Source organism: Heptranchias perlo, unplaced genomic scaffold, assembly GCF_035084215.1.
Source record: "Heptranchias perlo isolate sHepPer1 unplaced genomic scaffold, sHepPer1.hap1 HAP1_SCAFFOLD_56, whole genome shotgun sequence".
Classification (NCBI taxonomy): Eukaryota; Metazoa; Chordata; class Chondrichthyes; order Hexanchiformes; family Hexanchidae; genus Heptranchias; species Heptranchias perlo.
In genome coordinates, this window is record NW_027139581.1 from 2,602,434 (window position 1) to 2,615,190 (window position 12,757).

The following is a 12,757-nucleotide window of genomic DNA, read 5'->3' on the forward strand; positions in this document are numbered from 1 at the left end:
GGGGGATTGAAGGAGGAGAGAGAGGGGGAGAGGTTCAGGGAGGGAATTCCAGAGCTTGGGGCTCAGACAGCTGAAGGCACGGCCCCCAATGGTGGGGCGAAGGGAATGGGGGAGAGCAGAGATCTGTGAGGGTCGGAGGGCTGGAGGAGGTTACAGAGATAGGGGAGGGTCGGAGGGCTGAAGGAGGTTACAGAGATAGGGGAGGTTCGGAGGGCTGGAGGAGGTTACAGAGATAGGGGAGGGTCGGAGGGACATGGAGGAGGTCACAGAGATAGGAGAGGGTCGGAGGGCTGGAGGAGCTTACAGAGATGGAGGAGGTTACAGAGATTGGGGAGGGTCGGCGGGCCATGTAGGAGGTTACAGAGATAGGGGAGGGTCGGAGGAGGGTACAGAGATAGGGGAGGGTCGGAGGAGGGTACAGAGATAGGGGAGGGTCGGAGGAGGTTACAAGATAGGGGAGGGTCGGAGGGCTGGAGGAGGTTACAGGGATTGGGATGGGCGAGGGCCATGGATGGATTTGTACACAAGGATGAGGAATCTAATTATGACGCATTGCTGGACCGGGAGTCACTGTCGGTCAGTGAGTACAAGGGTGATGGATGAATGGGACTTGGTGCGAGTTAGGATATGGGAAGGACAGTCAGCACCTTCAGGGGAGGAGAGAGAGGGGAACCAGTGAGTGTGGAACTGAATTCAAAAGAGCAGAGAAATAAATGTTGCAGTTGGTGCAATGGGTTTGGATTTCAGCACAAGGAGGAGAAAGAATGTGTGGGACGGGGATTTACAGCTTTCGAGGCTCAAAAGATGAAAAAATGATCGAGAAACTAGAATTGTCTGTTCTGAATTCCTATCCTGTATTTACAGTGATGACTTTTGTCAACTCCTTTTACAGGGGATTAGAAGGGGATGATTTGCAGACGGGAAACTCAAACCAAACATCACATCAAGATCTGACCGAGTCACTCAATTCATCAGGACCTGAATATCACCGGCCTTTGAATGTGGAAGGAGAAAAGTTTGTCTGTTCTCTCTGTGGGAAAAGATTTCAAACATCAGTGTGAGTGGAAAATCACCGAGACACACACACCCGAGTGAGAGTGTTCCAGTGCACTGAGTGTGGAAAGAGCTTTAACCAGTTACACAGCCTGAAAAAACATCGCACCATTCACAGCGGGGAGAAACCGTCCACGTGTTCTGTGTGTGGACGAGGCTTCAACTGATCGTCCAACCTGGAGAGACACAAGGACACACGGACCACGGAGAAACCGTGGAAATGTGGGGACTGTGGGAAGGGATTCAATTACCCATCCCAGCTGGAAACTCATCGACGCAGTCACACCGGGGAGAGGCCGTTCACCTGCTCCGTGTGTGGGAAGGGATTCAATTATCCGTCCCAGCTGGAAACTCATCGACACAGTCACACTGGGGAGAGGCCGTTCACCTGCTCTCTGTGTGGGAAGGGATTCACTCAGTCATCCGCCCTCCGAACACACCAGCTTATTCACACTGCGGAGAGACCTTTTAAATGCTCTGACTGTGGGAACAGGTTTAAAAGCTCGGAGGGACTGATTAGACACCAGCGAATTCACACTGACGAGAGACCGTTCAGTTGCTCTCACTGCGGGAAGAGGTTCAGGCAGTCATCCACTCTCATTGCCCACCAGCGTGCTCACACTGGGGAGAGACCGTTCACCTGCTCCGTGTGTGGGAAGGGATTCACTCGTTCATCCCACCTTCTGACACACCAGCGAGTTCACACTGGGGTGAGGCCGTTCACCTGCTCCGTGTGTGGGAAGGGATTCACTCATTCATCCAACCTGCGGAGACACCAGCGAGTTCACCTGTGACTTCCGGGGTTGGATTCTGCTGTTATTGCTGCTGTTAATCACATCCAGGACTGAACCATGTTCATTCTGACAGTTGGGGTTTGTTTCTGATGTTAAACTCCAGTGCAGTTATAGGGTTTATTAATATTCTGGATACATATTAAATGAGGTAGAAGATCAGCCATGATCTCATTGAATGGTGGAGCAGGCTCGATGGGCCATATGGCCGACTCCTGCTCCTATTTCTTATGTTCTTATGTTAACTGCTGGTTCAACGCAACAGCAGTGATTTGCTGTCCAGATAAAGAAGGACCTACAGTTTGTTTCCAAGAGTTCCCTGTTTTATTGATACATTTATCCAGTGCCGTTAACATAGTAAAACGTCCCAAGGCCATTCACAGGAGTGATTAACAAAATAAATTTGACACTTAACCACATAAGGAGATATTAGGACAGGTGAGCAAAAGCTTGGTCAAAGAGGTAGGTTTTAAGGAGGGTGGACTAGATTCAGTAATGAGTAATGAGCCAGACTTAGTGAATAATCTAACAGTAAGGGAACATTTATACATGAGCCCACACAGTGAGTGACAGCAGGATTATCCACTGTGGTAGGTATCACGGTCGAGGCCAGTCCTGCCCTCAAATGACAGCCATAAATTTCCCAGTTGAGGTCACTGGATCTCCTTCGAGAGCAGGGTTACTCTTATTTAGCCCAGTGGTACTGAGGCCAATTCCAGCCCCTGAACTGCTGCCTTGGCTGAGATCAAGGATTGGACTTGCGATCTTTCTGGTCAGTAGTGCAGAGGGTTTTAAACTGGGCCGGGGGTTAGAACAGAATATTTTGAAACAAATGTCATTCCACCTTTAAACAAAACCATCGACACACAGTAGAAAAATCAGAAGTCTTTCAAAATGAAACAAGTGAGTCAAATGGATCTTCGAAAATAGTGAGAGATTTTAGAAAGGCTGAACTCACTAAAATAGACAGGTTTCCATTCACTGCACTGAATACAGAAGGGAGCGACTGTTAATAGGGACCCTGTTAGTGAAGGATGAAGCAATGTCTGGCCCTTTATCATAGAATCATTGAATGATAAAGCACAGAAGGAGGCCATTAGGCCCATCATGCCTGTGTTGGATTTAGGAAAGAGCTATCCAATTAATCCCATTCTCATGCCCTTTATCCTGCAAATTTATCCTATTCAAGTATTTATCCAATTCCCTTTTGAAAATTATAATTGACTCTGATTCCCCCACCCTTTCATGCAGTGTATTCCAGCTCATAACAAATGGCTGCGTTAAAACATTCTCCTCATCTCACCTCTCGTTCTTCTGCCAATTACCTGAATGCTGTGTCCTCTGGTTACTGATCTCCTGCCACTGGAAACAGTTTCTCACCATTCAGCCTATCAAGACCCTTCATGACTTTGAACACCTCGATTAAATCTCCCCTTAACCTTCCCTGCTCCAAGGAGAACAACTCCAGTTTCTCCAGTCTCTCCATGTAACTGAATCCTGTATCCCTGGTACCAGTCCAGTACATCTCCTCTGCACCCTCTCTCAGGCCTTGACATCCTTCCTGAAGTGTGCTGGCCCAGAATGAACACAATACTCCAGCTGAAGCTTGACCAGTGTTTTGTAAAGATCTGGCTCAAATATTTACAATCGATATCAATGACTTGGATGAAGGGAGCGAATGTATTGTTGCTAAATTTGCTAATGAGACAAAGGTAGGTAGGAAAATAAGTTGTGAAGAGGAATAAGGAGTCTGCAAAGGGATATCGATAGGTTAAGTGAGTGAGCAAAAATTTGGCAGATGGAGTATAATGTGGGAAAATGTGAACTTGTCCACTTTGGCAGGAGGAACAGAAGAGCAGTATATTATTTAAATGGAGAAAGATTGCAGAACTCTGAAGTACAGAGGGATCTGGGTATCGTAGTACATGAATCACAGAAAGTTGGTCTGCAGATACAAGAAGTGATTAGGAAGGCAAATGGAATGTTGGCGTTTATTGCGAGGGGAATGGGGAGGGGCCGTGAGAGACACTCAACACGGCTTCCGGAAAAGAAGGTCGCGTCTCACAAACTTGCTTGAGTTTTTTGAGGAAGTTGCTGGGTCAGTGGATGAGGATAATCCGGTTCACATTGTCTATCTCAGGGGGGTCAAACTCATTTTCTATGGTGGGCCTGATCCGATCTCCTGACACTTGGCCTGGGCCACATTCATAGAATAGAATCATAGAAGTTTACAACATGGAAACAGGCCCTTCGGCCCAACATGTCCATGTCGCCCAGTTTATACCACTAAGCTGGTCCCAATTGCCTGCACTTGGCCCATATCCCTCGATACCCATCTTACCCATGTAACTGTCCAAATGCTTTTTAAAAGACAAAATTGTACCCGCCTCGACAAAGAAAGCTTCAGCAAAGTTATTGAACCAGAAATAGATCAAGATGAACGATATCGGTCCTCACAGCACACAGAAAAAACGAGGCCTGGAAGTTTCTCTGAGAATGGCAGGCCTGAACTCGAGGTGGAAAACACAGTTGGAAAACATTGATCAATTGAACCAGACTGGGCGGGGCCTGAGGTGCGAGTTGGTGAAGGAAAAGTGGCGACCGGTGAACTTCGCTCCCTGTCTGAGGGCCCGGGCACTCGGGTTTCTGTATAATTTATTCATTGATTTTGTTTAATGTTTATTGTCCCTCTGGCCCCAATCTCGATGCGATGTCGAAATTTCTGTTCACCGATTCGGACCTTCAATGGCGGAGAGTTTACCCAGAATCCCCCGCGGCCCAGAAAGTGCCCTATCAGTGACTACAGGAGCCCAGTGCGCAGGCGCGGGACTGGGCGGTGCTCTGAGCATGCGCGCTGCGAGTGATGGAGACGGACTGAGGGAACAGGCGTGTCGGGATCCGGTCGGAGACGGTGGGCGCCGGGGAGGAATTGGACCTGGGGTTGGGCAGGGAAGCTTCATAAACACCCGGTGCAGGCCTCAGGCCCCGAATAAGAGCCCACAGGCCCCGTGTTTACAGCGCGGTGACAGGCCCGACCGGCAGCGACTCGGGTGAGCGGGGAACTGGCCGCCATTTTGGTCAGAGTTCAGGGTTCACGGCGCATGCGCGGCCATCTTTGCTCGAGTGGGCGGGGTTTCAGGGTCCCAGTGACTGGGAACAAAGAGTGGGCGGGGCTTCAGGGTCCCAGTGACTGGGAACAAAGAGTGGGCGGGGCTTCAGGGTCTCAGTGACCAGGAACAAAGAGTGGGCGGGGCTTCAGGGTCCCAGTGACCGGGAACAAAGAGTGGGCGGGGCTTCAGGGTCCCAGTGACTGGGAACAAAGAGTGGGCGGGGCTTCAGGGTCTCAGTGACCAGGAACAAAGAGTGGGCGGGGCTTCAGGGTCCCAGTGACTTTGAACAATGAGTGGGCGGGGCTTCAGGGTCCCAGTGACCGGGAACAATGAGTGGGCGGGGCTTCAGTGTCCCAGTGACCGGGAACAAAAAGTGGGCGGGGCTTCAGTGTCCCAGTGACCAGGAACAAAGAGTGGGCGGGGCTTCAGGGTCCCAGTGACCGGGAACAATGAGTGGGCGGGGCTTCAGGGTCCCATTGACCGGGAACAAAGAGTGGGCGGGGCTTCAGGGTCCCATTGACCGGGAACAAAGAGTGGGCGGGGCTTCACGGTCCCAGTGACCAGGAACAAAGAGTGGGCGGGGCTTCAGGGTCCCATTGACCAGGAACAAAGAGTGGGCGGGGCTTCAGGGTCCCAGTGACGGTGAACAAAGAGTGGGCGGGGCTTCAGGGTCCCCGTGACCAGGAACAAAGAGTGGGCGGGGCTTCAGGGTCCCAGTGACTGTGAACAAAGAGTGGGCGGGGCTTCAGGGTCCCAGTGACCGGGAACAAAGAGTGGGCGGGGCTTCAGGGTCCCAGTGACCAGGAACAAAGAGTGGGCGGGGCTTCAGCGTCCCTGTGACTGTGAACAAAGAGTGGGCGGGGCTTCAAGGTCCCTGTGACTGGGAACAAAGAGTGGGCGGGGCTTCAGGGTCCCAGTGACCAGGAACAAAGACTGGGCGGAGCTTCAGGGTCCCAGTGACGGGGAACAAAGAGTGGGCGGGGCTTCAGGTTCCCAGTGACAGGGAACAAAGAGTGGGCGGGGCTTCAGGGTCCCAGTGACTGTGAACAAAGAGTGGGCGGGGCTTCAGGGTCCCAGTGACTGTGAACAAAGAGTGGGCGGGGCTTCAGGGTCCCAGTGACAGGGAACAAAGAGTGGGCGGGGCTTCAGGGTCCCAGTGACTGTGAACAAAGAGTGGGCGGGGCTTCAGGGTCCCTGTGACTGTGAACAAAGAGTGGGCGGGGCTTCAGGGTCCCTGTGACTGTGAACAAAGAGTGGGCGGGGCTTCAGGGTCCCAGTGACTGTGAACAAAGAGTGGGCGGGGCTTCAGGGTCCCTGTGCCTGTGAACAAAGAGTGGGCGGGGCTTCAGGGTCCCTGTGACTGTGAACAAAGAGTGGGCGGGGCTTCAGGGTCCCAGTGACGGTGAACAAAGAGTGGGCGGGGCTTCAGGGTCCCAGTGACTGGTAACAAAGAGTGGGCGGGGCTTCAGGGTCCCAGTGACTGGGAACAAAGAGTGGGCGGGGCTTCAGGGTCCCAGTGACTGTGAACAAAGAGTGGGCGGGGCTTCAGTGTCCCAGTGACTGTGAACAAAGAGTGGGCGGGGCTTCAGGGTCCCAGTGACTGGGAACAAAGAGTGGGCGGGGCTTCAGCGTCCCAGTGACTGGGAACAAGGAGTGGGCGGGGCTTCAGGGTCCCAGTGACTGGGAACAAAGAGTGGGCGGGGCTTCAGGGTCCCAGTGACTGGGAACAAAGAGTGGGCGGGGCTTCAGGGTCCCAGTGACTGTGAACAAAGAGTGGGCGGGGCTTCAGGGTCCCAGTGACTGGGAACAAAGAGTGGGCGGGGCTTCAGCGTCCCAGTGACTGGGAACAAAGAGTGGGCGGGGCTTCAGCGTCCCAGTGACTGTGAACAAAGAGTGGGCGGGGCTTCAGGGTCCCAGTGACTGTGAACAAAGAGTGGGCGGGGCTTCAGGGTCCCCGTGACCAGGAACAAAGAGTGGGCGGGGCTTCAGGGTCCCAGTGACTGTGAACAAAGAGTGGGCGGGGCTTCAGGGTCCCAGTGACCGGGAACAAAGAGTGGGCGGGGCTTCAGGGTCCCAGTGACCAGGAACAAAGAGTGGGCGGGGCTTCAGCGTCCCTGTGACTGTGAACAAAGAGTGGGCGGGGCTTCAAGGTCCCTGTGACTGGGAACAAAGAGTGGGCGGGGCTTCAGGGTCCCAGTGACCAGGAACAAAGACTGGGCGGAGCTTCAGGGTCCCAGTGACGGGGAACAAAGAGTGGGCGGGGCTTCAGGTTCCCAGTGACAGGGAACAAAGAGTGGGCGGGGCTTCAGGGTCCCAGTGACTGTGAACAAAGAGTGGGCGGGGCTTCAGGGTCCCAGTGACTGTGAACAAAGAGTGGGCGGGGCTTCAGGGTCCCAGTGACAGGGAACAAAGAGTGGGCGGGGCTTCAGGGTCCCAGTGACTGTGAACAAAGAGTGGGCGGGGCTTCAGGGTCCCAGTGACTGTGAACAAAGAGTGGGCGGGGCTTCAGGGTCCCTGTGACTGTGAACAAAGAGTGGGCGGGGCTTCAGGGTCCCAGTGACTGGGAACAAAGAGTGGGCGGGGCTTCAGGGTCCCAGTGACTGTGAACAAAGAGTGGGCGGGGCTTCAGGGTCCCAGTGACTGTGAACAAAGAGTGGGCGGGGCTTCAGGGTCCCAGTGACTGGGAACAAAGAGTGGGCGGGGCTTCAGCGTCCCAGTGACTGGGAACAAGGAGTGGGCGGGGCTTCAGGGTCCCAGTGACTGGGAACAAAGAGTGGGCGGGGCTTCAGGGTCCCAGTGACTGGGAACAAAGAGTGGGCGGGGCTTCAGGGTCCCAGTGACTGGGAACAAAGAGTGGGCGGGGCTTCAGCGTCCCAGTGACTGGGAACAAAGAGTGGGCGGGGCTTCAGCGTCCCAGTGACTGGGAACAAAGAGTGGGCGGGGCTTCAGGGTCCCAGTGACTGGGAACAAAGAGTGGGCGGGGCTTCAGGGTCCCAGTGACTGTGAACAAAGAGTGGGCGGGGCTTCAGGGTCCCAGTGACTGTGAACAAAGAGTGGGCGGGGCTTCAGGGTCCCTGTGACGGTGAACAAAGAGTGGGCGGGGCTTCAGGGTCCCTGTGCCTCATTTATTTTCCTCTCACTCTGCTCCCAGGGGGTGGAGAACTGAACCCGACCAGAGTAGAGGGAGGGAGGAAACTGGGAGTGGAGGGAAGAAATGATGGAGATGGTGCGATGGGTTTGGATTTCAGCACAGGGAGGAGGGAGAGTGTGTGGGACGGGGATTTACAGTCTGGGGGAATGAGCGGGAGGAATATTATATAGAAACTAGAATTGTCTGTTCTGAATTTCTATCCTGTATTTACAGTGAGGACTTTTGTAAACTCCTTTTACAGGGTATTAGAAGGGGAGGATTTGCAGACGGAAACTCAAACCAAACCTCACGTCAGGATCTGACAGTCCCTCGATTCATCAGGACCTGAATATCATCGGCCTTTGAATGTGGAAGGAGAACTGTTTGTCTGTTCTGTCTGTGGGAAAAGATTTCAAACATCAGTGTGAGTGGAAAATCACCGAGACACACACACACCCGAGTGAGAGTGTTCCAGTGCTCTGAGTGTGGAAAGAACTTTAACCAGTTACACAGCCTGAAAAAACATCGCACCATTCACAGAGGGGAGAAACCGTCCACGTGTTCTGTTTGTGGACGAGGCTTCAACTGATCGTCCAACCTGGAGAGACACAAGGACACCCGGACCACGGAGAAACCGTGGAAATGTGGGGACTGTGGGAAGGGATTCAATTACCCCTCCCGGCTCGCATCTCATCGACGCAGTCACACTGGGGAGATGCCGTTCACCTGCTCAGTGTGTGGGAAGGGATTCAATTACCCATCCCATCTGGAAACTCATCAGCGCAGTCACACTGGGGAAAGGCCGTTCACCTGCTCCGTGTGTGGGAAGGGATTCACTGAGTCTTCCAAGCTGCTGCAACACCAGCAAGTTCACACTGGGTAGAGGCCGTTCACCTGCTCCGTGTGTGGGAAGGGATTCACTTGTTCATCCAACCTGCTGAGACACCAACGTACTCACACTGGGGAGAGGCCGTTCACCTGCTCCGTGTGTGGGAAGGGATTCACTCAGTCGTCACACCTGCTGCAACACCAGCGAGTTCACACTGGGGCGAGGCCGTTCACCTGCTCCGTGTGTGGGAAGGGATTCACTCGTTCATCCCACCTTCTGACACACCAGCGAGTTCACCTGTGATGCGGAGGTTGCATTCTGCTGTTCATCACATCCAGGACTGAACCATGTTCATTCTGACAGTTGGGGTTTGTTTCTGATGTAAATAACCCTCAGAACTGGGCTGGAGTTTAATATTCTGGATATATGTACACCAGAGGGGCTCTGACCGAGGCTCTGTGGAACTGAAGCATAACTTCCTCCCCTTTGTATTCCAGCCCTCGAGATAAAGGCCGACATTCCATTAGTCTTTGTGATTACTTTTTGTATCTGGGCACTAGCTTTTCGTGATTTGTGTGCACAGACACCCAAATCCCTTTGCTCCTCCACAGTTCCCAGTCTCTCACTTTAAGAAAATACTCCAATGTTTCCTTCTTGTATCCAAAGTGGATGATCTCACACTTCCCCACACTGAACTCCATCTGCCACAGTTTTGTCCACTCACTTAATCTGTCCCTTTGTAACTTCCTGCTCCCATCCACACAACTTACTGTGTCTCCGATCTTAGTGTCATCTGGAAACTTGGATATAAAACTCTCTATTCCTTCATCCAAGTTATTGATAAATATGGTGAAAAGCTGAGACCCCAGTCCAGATCCCTGGGGAACACCACTTGTCACATCCCAACAATCAAAGAACGTTCCCTTTATCCCCACTCTCTGTCTCCCACCTCCCAACACAAGTCACAAGGTCACTTTCAATTTTGTGCACTTTTATTTTTGCGAATAATCTCTTGTGCTGAACCCTATCAAATGCCTTCTGGAAGTCCACACAGACAATGTCCATCGACACTCCCTGTCCAGCCTGTTAGTGACTTCAAAAAATTCATCTAGATTAGTCAGACATGACCCACCCTTCACAAATCCACGCTGACTCTCTTTGATCAGCTCAGACTTGTTCAAGTCCTCAATCATTCTGTCTCTGGTGATAGATTCCTGTAACTTCTCCACTCCTGACGTTAAACTGACAGATCTGTCGTTTCCTTTTCTCTCTCTTCCTCCTCTCTTAAATATTGGAGTGGTATTTTCATATCCAAAGGCACAATTCCCGAGTCCAGAGAGCTTTGGGTAACTATGACTAATGTTTCTGTAATTTCCCCACCTGTTTCCTTTAATACCCTGAGGGAAAACCGTCAGGCCCTGGAGATTTCATTCTTTCTTTGCAGTTATTTATTTATCAATTTCCAGAGATAATTGATTCATATTTTAATACTGAACATTGATTATCAGATGGGTTTAATTTGTATTCTTTTAGTTACTTTTTATTGCTCACTTTAGTATAATTCACCTGTTTCTTTCTCTTATTCAATCAGTTTTTATTAATTTCCTTTTTATTACTCACTCCTTTCATACAAACCTCAGATTCCCCAGTCTAAGTTCCCTCGGTTAACTTGAGGTTTTTACCCCCACCACTAACTGGAAGATCAACTTCAGGCAACTACTGGGGAGATCACATGACGGGGCACCGGGGAGATCACATGACGGGGCACCGGGGAGACCATAAGAGATAGGAGCAGGAGCAGGCCATTCAGCCCCTCGAGCCTGCTCCGCCATTCAATGGCTGATCTGATTTTTACCTCAACTCCTCTTTCCCGCCCTTTCCCCATATCCTTTGACCCCCTCGCTGATCAACAATTTGTCTAACTCAGCCTTGAATGTATTCAATGACTCAGCCTCCACAGCTTTTGGGGTAAAGATTTCCAAAGAATCACGACCCTGTGGGAGAAGAAATTCCTCCTCATTTCTGTCTTAAACGGGCGACCCCTTATTCTCAGACAATGACCCCGAGTTTTAGATTCCCCCTGAGGGATAACATCCTCTCAGCATCGATCCTGTCGAGTCCCCTCAGAATCTTGTATGTTTCAATAAGATCTCCTCTCATTTTTCTAAACTGCAATGAGTATGGACCCAACCTGTTCAATCTTTCCTCATAAGACAACCCTTCCATACCCGGGATCAACCTCGTGAACCTTCTCTGAACTGCCTCCAATGCAAGTATGTCCTTCCTTAAATAAAGGCACCAGAACTGTACGCAGTACTCCAGGTGTGGTCTCACCAGCACCCTGTACAGTTGTAGCATGACTTCCCTGCTTTTATACTCCATCCCCCTCGAAATAAAGGCCAATATTCCGTTTGCATGCTGCACCTGTATGTTGACTTTTTGTGTTTCATGTACGAGGACACCCAGATCCCTCTGTACTGCAGCATTCTGTAGTATTTCTCCATAGAAATAATATTTTGCTTTTTTATTTTTCCTCCCAAAGTGGATGACTTCACATTTTCCCACATTATATTCCAACTGCAAAATGTTTGCCCATTCACTTAACCCGTCAATATCCCTTTGCAGACACTTTGTGTCCTCATCTCAACTTGCTTTTCCACCTATCTTTGTATCATCAGCAAATTTGGCCACAAGACACTCTGTTCCTTCATTGAAGTCATTGATATATATTGTAAATAGTTGAGGCCCCAGCACTGAGCCCTGCGGCACCCCACTAGTTACAGACTGCCATTTTGAAAATGACCCTTTTATCCTGACTCGTTGTTTTCTGTTAATTAGCAAATCCTCTATCCATGCCAGTATATTACCCCCAACACCATGAGCTCTTCTCTTGTGCAGTAATCTTTTATGTGGCACCTTATCGAATGCCTTTTGGAAATCCAAATATACTGCATCCATTGGTTCCCCTTTATCCACCCTGCTCGTTACATTCTCAAAGAACTCTAATCAATTGTCAGACATGTTTTCCCTTTCATAAAACCATGTTGACTCCCCTTCATTGTATTATGAGTCTCCAAATGTCCTGCTACTACTTCCTTAACAATGGAATCTAGCATTTTCCCCAATGACAGATGTTAGGCTAACTGGTCTATAGTTACCTGCTCTCTGTCTCACTCCCTTCTTGAATAGGGTGTTATGTTTGCGGTTTTCCAATCCGCTGGGACCTTTCCAGAATCTAGTGAATTCTGGAAGATTACAACCAATGCATCCACTATCTCTGCAGCCACTTCCTTTAAGACCCTTGGATGCAAGCCATCAGGTCCAGAGGACTTGTCAGCCTTTAGACCCATTAGTTTACCTGGTACTTTTTCTCTAACCGGTCTCTCTCCGGTGAGACTGTGCCGGTGTGTCAGTAAATGGGATGATCGAGTGAATCCCTTTCCACACAGAGCTGGTGAACGGATTCTCCCCATTACGAAGATTCAGATGTGGCAGTAGGTGAGATGAGCGAGTGAATCCATTCCCACACTCAGCTGGCGAACGGCCTCTCCCCGTGTGACTGGGTCGATGAGTTTCCAGCAACTGAATCCCTTCCCACAGTCCCCACATTTGAACTGTTGATTCCCGGCACATCTGTGTTTGTGTCTCACGGGCCAGACGATTGGCTGAAAGGATTTTCACACACAGAACACGTGACCAGTTTGTCACCGCTGTGATTGGTGATTTTTCCTTCGACATCCAAAGGCCGATGATATTCAGGTCCTGATGAATCGAGTGACTGTCAGACCTTGACGTGATGTTTGGTTTGAGTTTCCCATCTGTAAATCCTCCCCTTCTAATATCC

The 12,757-nt window shown here is 50.9% G+C and overlaps 1 pseudogene; it reads left to right on the forward strand.

Moving 5' to 3' along the window:
* The first annotated feature begins 764 nt into the window (after nucleotides 1-764).
* On the forward strand, nucleotides 765-10,477 carry LOC137315742 (zinc finger protein 229-like; annotated as a pseudogene).
* The last annotated feature ends 2,280 nt before the right edge of the window (nucleotides 10,478-12,757 follow it).